Source organism: Myxocyprinus asiaticus, chromosome 49 (assembly GCF_019703515.2).
Source record: "Myxocyprinus asiaticus isolate MX2 ecotype Aquarium Trade chromosome 49, UBuf_Myxa_2, whole genome shotgun sequence".
Classification (NCBI taxonomy): domain Eukaryota; kingdom Metazoa; phylum Chordata; class Actinopteri; order Cypriniformes; family Catostomidae; genus Myxocyprinus; species Myxocyprinus asiaticus.
In genome coordinates, this window is record NC_059392.1 from 26,586,221 (window position 1) to 26,598,161 (window position 11,941).

At 37.0% G+C, this 11,941-nt stretch overlaps 1 pseudogene; it reads left to right on the forward strand.

Annotated features, from left to right (window-relative positions):
* The first annotated feature begins 4,384 nt into the window (after positions 1-4,384).
* On the forward strand, positions 4,385-11,597 carry LOC127438527 (beta-1,3-galactosyltransferase 1-like; annotated as a pseudogene).
* Positions 11,598-11,941: the final 344 nt, after the last annotated feature.

Consider the following 11,941-nt stretch of genomic DNA (forward strand, 5'->3'; position numbering starts at 1 on the left):
ATTAACCCTGCGCACGAAAGCACCAACCAGCGTCAATCCCTTTAAACTCAAAGAGTCCATGAACGCCTACAAGAGCACTCGCGACAACTTTGCCATCGGATTACTCAATTTTGCCTCACAAATTTGTAAGGCAAAATTACATAACATCAAATATTTTGTAAAACAAACCCCAGCCAATAGGCAGAATGAACATAAAGAATGTGTAGACTCATTCACAGAACTGTCTGAAAGGTGTGTTCCTTCACAAAACAAATTCCAGCCGATATAAAGCCATTCATTTTCCTCGGACAGACAAACGAATGTTCAGTGAGCCAGCTGATGAGTGCAGCAGATGACATAATCATTCCGATGTCCCACGAAAATACTCTACAAATCATACTCCAGCCAACAGGAGGCATTAGCACAAGGAACTGACAGATTCATCCATAACTGTTCCGAAGTAATGTTATTTAACAAAACAAGCTCCAACCGCTAGGCGGAACCAGCACAAAAGGAAACGAAACATGCATCCCGGTCCTCGGATGGTCAAGAGTCAATTCACTCGGAGGCCGCATAAAAGTATATCCCATGATTTACACAGTCCGCCAACTTTATAAAAGACATCCTTTGTGTGGGCATGTAGATATTTTGCAGTCAACCATTCATTGTAAAAGTGATCTTCCATCAATGCAAAAGTTTTTTAAGGAAAAGTCGCTCGGCGGAGCCAACAGGAAACAAAAATGGCACCCAGCTTCCTCCGAAAGCCAGAGTATGTACAGTGAGTCAGTCCACTCACAAGAAAAACACCCAATGATTACTCACCCATTGTTTCATAATAAATAAAAGACATTGCCTGATTGGGACATGTAAATACTTTGCTGCCGTCCTTGGTGTTTATTCTCAGTCTGGCCGGAAACATCAGAGCAAAAGTGATCTTCCGTTGATGTAAGAGTTTCTTGCATTCCTTAAACTGATTGCATTTCTCTCTTGTCGAGTTCGCAAAGTATACAAGAAAATATTGTAATTCTTCCAAGAAAGCTTTCCTTTGCTCCTCGCCTGGTGTAACATGAGATCTTTATCGGATGATTTCAAAGATTTGGCCAGGATTGATCGGGGCCTGTCTCCCTCAGCAGATCTGTGAGCTGGGACTCTATGAGCTCGCTCGATTTCCAGCTTGTGACCTGTTATGTCGAGCAGACTCGGGAAAAGCTAGTCTAGGAATTTCACCATATCTCTGCCCTCCTCATGCTCAGGAATTCCAACAATTCGAATGTTATTCCTGCGGCTTCTATTCTCAAGATCTTCAAGCTTTTCAAGAACAAGTTCCAAATCAACTTTGGTCACGGGCAGATTAGCGGCTAATTCCCTCTCTGATGACTCCATATAATCGATTCGTTTTTCAACATCTGTCACTCTTGTGACTAGCTCAGAGGATTTTTTTTCCATCGCTGTAATCGATTGACGTATTACAGCGAGATCCTCCAAGTCCGCAAGTACCTTCGTCAACATCACCGACATGTTGGACAGTTGACGCTAGATTCCTCCTCCCGCCGTGCTGTCCAAATCAAGTCCCCGTTCCACAGGCCTGTCTGAGCTTTCATCTTGAACCCGTAAGTGTCTTTTAATGTCTCCAGAGCCCGAGGATTTTGACTTCTTTGCCATGTTTACCTCAAACAGCAAATGTGTAACTGGGTGTTTCGAATTTCACCGGATTATATCATGAAAATAATTTAAAAAAATTAGCAAAGTGCGCAGAGCTGTCTCTCACGAGTCTACCCTTCGCGTGGCGTCACCGTACTCCCCATGAATAAATAAATGTTAATGTACAAGTTGTGTTCCTGACTGGGGTAATGGCTAGAAGTAACTCAAAGCTTACTTTTAAGGTTATTTAATGATTTATTGGTTCTTATACTAAGAGTATACTCATATATATATAGTCTGTGCAATATATGTGTCATTGTTATTTGGTCTTATACACTGTTGAGCAATGTCATATTGTTTAAAATTATGTACTTAACCGGAATTTACTGTTCTCACTCATGATCTTTGTACCTTAAACAGTCAACAAACAAAGTGCAGTCAGACAATGTCAAAATTATACTTATGATATGTTATGAAAAGTGTACCCTAATCCTGATTGCTATTAATAAGAAATCACATTGGACAATGGATAAATCACGGCAAGCACAAGTATTTTACTGCCATACATTTGCACAGTTAGACATTTCAGCAAGTGTATTTTAACCCGTACCAAGGGCCTTCTAATGCAAGGTTGTTATTGACAAAATACAGTGTATGAATGAAATGCATTTGAATGTATATTGTCAGTTCATGTTCCATTTTTATCAGTTCAACCTGTTACAATGTTAATGTTGAACTAATGCTATTGTGTTTTGCCATACTACAAGATGTCTGGAAAAAAGTAACCATGCTGTAATTTATGAATTAGATAAGGACTAGATTCAATGTCCAATAAAGTGTACACACCTTTGTCTCTTCCAGGATGTACTGTTAAGATTCTTATCGAAATGCTGTTCATTTAAAAATGTTTACTACTGTCACACACTGCAAATATACACTATATTGCCAAAAGTATTTGCTCATCTGCCTTTAGATGCATATGAACTTAAGTGACATCCCATTCTTAATCCATAGGGTTTAATATGACATCGGCCCACCCTTTGCAGCTATAACAGCTTCAACTCTTCTGGGAAGGCTTTCCACAAGGTTTAGGAGTGTGTTTATGGGAATTTTTGACCATTCTTCCAGAAGCGCATTTGTGAGGTCAGACACTGATGTTGGACGAGAAGGGCTGGCTCGCAGTCTTCGCTCTAATTCATCCCAAAGGTGCTCTATCGGGTTGAGGTCAGGACTCTGTGCAGGCCAGTCAAGTTCTTCCACACCAAACTTGCTCATCCATGTCTTTATGGACCTTGCTTTGTGCACTGGTGTGCAGTCATGTTGGAACAGGAAGGGGCCATCCCCAAACTGTTCCCACAAAGTTGGGAGCATGGAATTGTCCAAAATCTCTTGGTATGCTGAAGCATTCAGAGTTCCTTTCACTGGAACTAAGGGGCCAAGCCCAGCTCCTGAAAAACAACCCCACACCATAATCAACCCCTCCAGTTGGATTATGGAGTTCACAGTTGGCACAATGCAGTCAGACAAGTACCGTTCTCCTGGCAACCGCCAAACCCAGACTCGTCCATCAGATTGCCAGATGGAGAAGCGTGATTTGTCACTCCAGAGAACGCGTCTCCACTGCTCTAGAGTCCAGTGGCGGTGTGCTTTACACCACTGCATCTGACGCTTTGCATTGCACTTGGTGATGTATGGCTTGGATGCAGCTGCTCGGCCATGGAAACCCATTCCATGAAGTTCTCTACGCACTGTTCTTGAGCTAATCTGAAGGCCACATGAACTTTGGAGGTCTGTAGCGATTGAAAGTTGGTGACCTCTCCGCACTATGCACCTCAGCAGCCGCTGACCCCGCTCTGTCATTTTACATGGCCTACCACTTCGTGGCTGAGTTGCTGTCATTCCCAATCACTTCCACTTTGTTATAATACCACTGACAGTTGACTGTGGAATATTTAGTAGCGAGGAAATTTCACGACTGGACTTGTTGCACAGGTGGCATCCTATCACAGTACCACGCTGGAATTCACTGAGCTCCTGAGAGCGGCCCATTCTTTCACAAATGTTTGTAGAAGCAGTCTGCATGCCTAGGTGCTTCATTTTATACACCTGTGGCCATGGAAGTGATTGGAACACCTGAATTCAATTATTTGGATGGGTGAGCGAATACTTTTGGCAATATAGTGTATATATATATATATATATATATATATATATATATATACACACACACAGTATATTTTCTAAATATTTGTGTCCAGTAAAAATATTTTAACATCCTTGACATTATTTGAGAGTTTTCTGCTTAAAAAAGCTAAAAATAAAAAAACAATTGCCATTGGGTTAAAGAAATGTATTCAAGATATATTATCTAAAAACAAGTTGCATTATCTTCATATAAAATTTTTCTTCTTTAGCAAATTAATCCTGTTGTATACTGTGTGTGTATGTATATAAATATTTACTGGAAAACAAGACAAAAATACTGATTAAGAAAATGACTTTGATAACCTTTTTGCTATTCTACACTCCCAGTATAAACATTAGGCTCATTTGCCCTGACAGTCTTCACTGTAATCAGTCGTTGCCCTACCGTACCTTAGGACACAGGAACTTTGGTAAATAATTAGCAGTTTGGATAACAACACCTAAACCCTACTGACAAAAGCTGTTTTGTACTAACTTTATTTAAGATGAAAATGTAGCCAATGGTCTTGTTAAATACAGTAGGTGTACAGTATATTGTTTTTCCAGTACAATTAAGTTTGTACGGACTATTTCAATTGACAAAAATCTATAGCTTTCTTGCCCAAATCCTCATTTTTAATGAACACCTGTGTCAGGTAAAAGAGGAGGGGCAAAGTGTAATTCTAAGGCAGCTTTAACTTTCAGGCTTTCAGTTAGAAGGGCCGTTGATCTCTTTAAATAAAGACACACACTTACCTGGAGACATGGAGGTAAGAGTCTCCAACCAAAAGAGGTGAGCTCATCCTTGCTTTCGACTTTTCTTTTAGCATGGAAAAAATCATACCTTTTCCTCCTTACAATTTTATTTAGACTTTTAAAGTACATATTTCAGTGTTTACCATGATGCCATTGTCTTCTATATACATATAAATATATTTAATAGCAATTTCAAAAGCTAAGAAAAAGGTTTCCTTGTTTTCTGATAAAAACTTGATGATAAAATGAAATGAGGAAATGTTTTACTTTCAAGTACAGTATGTTTTTGATATTTTGACTCTTGAGTAACATTTTGACACTGTAACCATACTTTAACTTGACAGAAAAAAAATGTAGCTTTTATAACTACACAAGATCTCTTGTATATCTACAAGATTTACTTAATTTTTATTTCGCAAGTTTTTCTACGTAACGTTTAATGGTATAAATTTAAGTTAAATTTACTTCATGACATAATATTGATTACAGTTAGTAAATTTAACATTTCAGATAATACAAAAACTTTTACTTACAAATCTGATGTACGTTACTTAAATAAACACCTTAGGATTCGAACTAGCAAACTCCAAAGGTTGTAGTCAGTGTCTTTTACCACTGAGCTACCCAGACCTGCTTTTGTTCTCATGATCTTAAAAATCTTTTGATCTGAAGGCGTATGCTTAAATGTTTGAAATGAGTTTTGTAGACAAGAATATAATTGTGCCACCATATTAATTTACTTCATTATAAAACTAAAATGTAATTAAAAAAAAAAAAAGTTTTTGAAATGGATGACTTGGACCAAATAATAAAGAAAAGCAGCCAATAAGTGCCCAACATAGATGGGAACTCCTTCAATACTGTTTAAAAAGCATCCCAGGGTGATACCTCAAGAAGTTGATGAGAAAATGTCAAGAGTACATGTCTGCAAATTCTACACAAAGGGTGACTACTTTGAAGATGCTCAAATATAACACAGTTTTGATTTATTTTGGATTTTGTTTAGTCACAACATCATTCCCATAGTTCCATTTATGTTATTCCATAGTTTTGATGACTTTACTATTATTCTAAAATGTGAAAAAAAATTATAATAAAGAATGAGTGAGTTTTTCAAAACTTTTGAACGGTAGTGTATATAATTGCATAATTTTGACCCATACATTATAGAGGGATAAAGTTAAAGCTATGCGTTTTAAGATTTCGATATGATTCTTTCTCGGTTAGTTGATACATGTGTCAAGGTGCACTATAACTGCTTGACAATGATTAAATTATTCAGTGACCGAGTGTTACTTTGTGTTCAAGAAGGAATCATAAAACTGAACATATACAAAAAAAAACTGTGGTTGATATCTTTGTGGATGTTTAGTTTTACTGGAAACAGGTATTGCATATGTACTTTAACAAGCCTAAAATTATTGTAGCCATAGTTAAATTGTATTAGTAAAAATGTTAATTTAAACTTTGTACCTTTAAATAAGCACAACCATGGTTATGTGGTTGAAAAGTACAACCCCAATTCTGAAAAAGTTGGGACAGTATGAAAAATGCTAATAAAAACAAAAAGGAGAGATCTGTAAATTATATTCACCCTTTGCTATATTGAAAGCATTAGAACTACACATTATATGATGTTGACATTGTGAATTTAATTGTTTTTTGAAAATGTACAGTCATTTCAAATCAGATGATTGCAACAAAGTTGGGTCAGTCGAGTGTTTACCACTGTGAAACATCAGCATTTCTTCTAATAACACTTATTAAGTATTTGGGCACTGAAGACACAAGTTTGTTAAGTTTAGAAAGTGGAATTTTCCCCCATTCATCCATTATGTAGGTCTTCAGCTGCTCGATTGTACGGGGTCGTCATTGTCGTATTGTGCGCTTCATAATGCACCACACATTCTCAATTGGAGATGGGCAGGACTGCAGGCATGCCAATCTAGCATCTGAACTCTCTGCTTATTCCTGCCAGTATGTGGTTTGAAGTTGTCCTGCTGAAGATTCCGGGATGTCCCTGGAAAAGACAGTGCTGGATGGCAGTATATGTTGCGCCACAATTTGTACATATCTGTCTGCATTAATGGTGCCCTCACAGATGTGCGAGTTACCCATGCCATGGGCACTGACACACCCCTGGCCCATACAGACACTGGCTTTTGGACCTGACGCTGATAACAGCTTGGATGGTCCTTTTCATCTTTGGCCCGGATGACACAACAGCTTTGTTTTTCAAAAACTATTTGAAATGTGGACTCATCGGACCAAAAATCACAGTTCCACTGTTCTACTTTCCATCTAAGATGAGACCGAGCCCAGAGAAGTCGGCAGCGCTTCTGGACAGTGTTGATGTATGGCTTCTCCTTTACATAGTAAAGTCTTAACTTGCATCTGTGGATGCAGCGGCGAGTGGTGTCGACTAACAAAGGTTTACTAAAGTAATCCCAAGCCCATGTTCATGATATCCATTACAGATGAATGATGTTTTTTAAGACAGTGACATCTGAGGGATCAAAGATCACACACATTCAGAAGTGGTTTTCGTTTGGTCCTTTACGCACCGAGATTTGACCAGATTCCTAGATTCTTTTAACTATATTGTGCACTGTAGAGGGTGAAATGCCCAAAGTCCTTCCAATTTGTCTTTGGGGAACATTGTTCTCAAAGTGCTGGATTATTTGCTGAAGCATCTGTTGGTAAATTGACAAGTCTCGAATGATTCTTGCTCTTGAAGGTCTAGGCTGTTTTTGGAGGCTCCTTATATACTATGACACGATTGCCTCACCTGTTTAACATCTCCTGTTTCACATCACCTTGTTATTTGAACTCATCAAATTGTTATTAGTCTTAAATTGCCCCTGTCTCAACTTTTCTGGAGTGTGTTGTAATCATCTGATTTGAAATTACTGTACATTTAAACATTTACTAATAACTTTACTTTTCTGCGCAGCTGATCACAGAGCTTGTTTTATTGATAGCTGTTGTTCAGGGTGTCTCAGATCAATTGTGACATAATTTATTTATGTTCTCAACAGGACAATTCCCCAAATTCAACAGGGCAATTCCTTAACAAGTTCTTGTTAGTGAATCTCTTAGAAATGTTGTAATGTTGAAACGGTGTTGACACCTGAACCCACCTTACACCTGAGTGCATCTGATATTGTTCCTTAATCCACATCAGTGGTGTCTAACAAACGTATAACAGATCAGTTGTTGACATGAGCACTGTTCCCAAGTTGGAAACATGACTCACCATTCTAAATAGATTATCACCAGAATGCATTTTCCACTCAAAATGGCCTGTTCATGATAAAAAAAAATGATCTGATGATTGTCACCGTCGTGTTGAGGTTTTGCGGGGGCAGCTCTATATCTGGTTTCTATGGCCGATAATACAGGGTAATGTTGTCTCAAAGACTACATAACATGCAATAAGTTTTTCTGTGGGAGGCTTCTGTATGTCATGTAGTACATGATTAAACGTGTTTGTAAAGAAAATTCAAAACGTGACATGTACTAATAAGATATCATATAGTCTAAGTACCATGTATATCATATTTTTAAGTAAAAGTTACTTAATTTACTCAAATGTTTAAGTTAAATATACTCACTCACTTTAATTAATATTATATTATAAAGTTAAGGAGATTTTATTTAGCTTTATACCATAAAGATTTAGTTATAAAAACTGTGTGCAAAAACTTGCGAAATAAAAATGAAATCAATCTTGCTAATGTAGCCTCTTGCAAATAAATATTAAATTATGAAGGCCTGGGCAATATTATACGATGTGCATATTTTTATTAAGTAGAATGAACATGAAGAAATCTGGTTTTATTAGCTCACATTACTTAATATAATTGAGCTGTTATAATTAAAAAATAATGAGTAATTTTAACTCAATATACAGTATATCTCAAATGTAGATAAAATTATTTTGTGCAACCACTTACCTAAAAAAAAATTTCGGTTCACATTAGGTTCAGTTTGATTAAAGACATTTAGAGAACATATGAAATTTGATGTGGAGTAAAAGACATATTCATGCAGTACAAAAACAAAATTTTAGAAACCATAATTTTACTGGATAATTTAGAAATTAAATCAGATGTATTACCCTCTTTCTAAGGAATGATCACACATTTTGTATGAGCAGAAGGTAGTATTTGTTAAATGTGTTAAAGACAACCCTGATTAACCCTGAGTAAAAAAGAAAAAGAAAAAAGTTATATTTAGGATATGAAGAGCGATACCTGACTGAAGATCAAAGGTTTTATTCTTTAAACACTATATAGCAAAAAATATGTGGAAAACTTTTCTTGTTAATAAGGTTGGCTATTTCTGCTACACCCATTACGGACAGGTGCGGTCAAAATAAATACATCCATAAAACATTAGTACAATCTCCTTAGACAAACATTTCAGTAAAATTGGCTGTACCAAAAAGCTCAGTGACTATTAACATGGAACCATCATAAAATGCCACTATAAAATGGTTTACTGAGTCTGGTTTGAAAGAAATTGACTCGCTTGGAAAAAGCCTAGACCTAAACCCCATTGAACACCTTTGGGTTGAATTGGAACTGCAACTGCGAGCCAGTCCCCATCAACCCAGCATGAGTGCCTGACCTCACTGATGCTCTTGTGTCTGAATGGGAGAAAATCCACACAGTCATGTTCCAACATTCTCAGTTTCTTTTTTTCTCTTTGTTTCTCAGATGCAGTCTGACTCAGAACAGAGCTCCAAACAAGTGTCACATTAAAAAAGGACTCATTCTGCTATTTATATTGACATTCTTAGTTTTTGCTATACTTAACACAACGGATTACTCTTTCAAACGAGTTTTGCCCTCTAACACTATGAATAATACAGTGATAAACCAGATAAGCTCCTATTATGTGGTGGTTGAGTTTCCTTCTGCTCGTGATAATAAAACTTTTTTTTCAGCACCGCCACCCATAGCTAATCAACAAGTTCAGCAAAGAAACACTACCACTGAAACTTCAGCCACTGCAGAATCCACTGTGTCCAAATACATTTCAGTGCATCATAATGCTGCTTATCCACACAACTATCAATTCACCCTGGATGAACCTGATAAATGTCACCAGCAGAATCCATTCCTGGTCTTGATGGTCCCTGTGGCCCCCCATCAACTGGACGCTCGGAACGCCATCCGGAGCACATGGGGAAATGAAAGCACAGTCCAGGGAAAAACAGTGATGACTTTGTTCGTGGTGGGTTTGTCTGGAGGAGCCGACACTGATAAAGTCCAACAGCAGCTACAGGATGAGAGTCGACAACACCGAGACTTGCTGCAAAGCAACTTTGTTGACACATATGTCAATCTGACCATAAAGACGATGGTGATCATGGACTGGTTGGCCACTCGTTGCCCTCAAGCAGCTTATGGCATGAAGGTTGATTCTGACATGTTCTTGAATGTGGAGAATTTGATGACCCTCTTACTAGCACCCAACACACCCAGACAGAACTATATTACTGGAATGGTGATGTGGAACCAGACAGTCATCAGAAACAAAAACTCAAAATGGTATGTGGCAGAGAAGCTGTACCCAAAACCAAACTACCCCGTATATCTGCTGGGTATGGGATACGTTTTCTCCAACGATCTTCCAAACAAATTAGTTGAAGTTTCCAAGGACATAAAGCCCTTTAACATAGAGGACGCATATGTGGGTGCTTGTCTAAAACGGTTAGGCATTCAACCCTCAAACCCCCCAGACCCTTCTCAATTCAGAGCCTATCTGAAAGAATATAAATGAGACGAGTTTCTCAGGGTCATTACGACAATCTTGAATTCTCCGCAGCAGCTAACGGAGTTCTGGCAGGATGTAAAGAGACCCACATGAAGTTTTCTATCTTAATAGCTATTTTGGTGGTTATCTGTATTTAATTTACTTTAGTGAAAGACTTTTATGCTTCACAAAAGTTAAAAGATACACTGACTTGGCAGCAGCTATACATAAAATGCACACTAGGTTCACCCTGTTTTGTTCAGTGTAATTTTTGAAACATGTTTCAGGCATTTCTATTGTGTTTCAAAAAGACAATTTTTGAAGGAATCTGTAGATAAAGAAATAAACATTCACGTACCGTTACTCCTGACTGGGGTATTAGTTAGAATTAATTTAAAGACTCCATTAAGTCTCTCGATGAATGCATTTTTCTGTCTTGTGTTGGCGTATTTTCAATTAAAACTGGAAGTTTTGGTGGGAAAAGAGCTTTACGGTAGTTACATCACATCTACGAATCTACTTTCTAGTCGGTTGCTGGTGGTGTTAGGGGGAGGGACATTTTCATTCTAGAGAGCTTTTGATTGGACAAAAATCTGTGTAGTACGAGATGAGTCATCAGAGTTTTTGGTCCATTCTCTTGGATGAAAAAAAGACTACATTTTACATGTGTATATCTGAGAAAAGTAGGAGTAAAATAGTACATGGACTCAATACTCCAATTTTCAAAAAATCATGGGGATGAGGGTGTATTGTTTTTTTTGTTTTTTTATGAAAACAATTGGAAGATTTGGAGGAGAAGGGGGAATTTAGTTGTTATACACAAAATAAGGGATTTCTAAATGTAAGTTACTAGTGGCTTCTAGAAAGTATTAGTCTGTACAAAAGATTTGTATTTCTTGGTTTTGCATCCTGTTGAGCAAAGTCAGAATTTTCAAAAATGTTATTTATTAATGTGTTATCTTATTAAACCAGAATTCCTGTTCTGAGTATTGTCCTTTGTACCCATCTAGTCAGCAAATGCACTCAGTCATTTTATCTCTGTTGATCCCTTTTCATGTTCAATAAAGGCTCCATATAGTCATAAAGCTGTTGTGTATGAGTTCAATAAAAACCTTTTTTACAGAACCTAAAAATGTAGCGCCCAAATAAGTCTTGTTTGTGTATGTGGCTTAATATAAATATGCAATGTTTATCTTTACAGATTTTTATTTTTAATCTGATATTTAGTGTATTACATAGTGAGGTCCATACTGTAAGTCTGAATAAATTTGATTTCCACAGGTGAAAATGATTTTATTTAGCATTTTTCTCATTTAAAACCATTTTCCATTGCAAATGATATTACCAGCATAATACTTTGAATGGATTTTATTCAATTGACATTTTTACATTTAAGTTCTGCTGATACCCTCGGTTTCCCTACCAGAGCAGTTTTATCTTCTGTGTTATTACAGTAAGGAAAGTATCTGATAAACATAATGAAAGTTTTTTTTTTTTTCATCAGTTTTTAAATTCTTTAAAAGCAATTCTCTTTTTTATTTTAGTAATTTGATCGTTTAATTAAAAAGGTTGGCTATAATGTCCATGGGATCTTAAAAAGTACAATAATATGTCAATG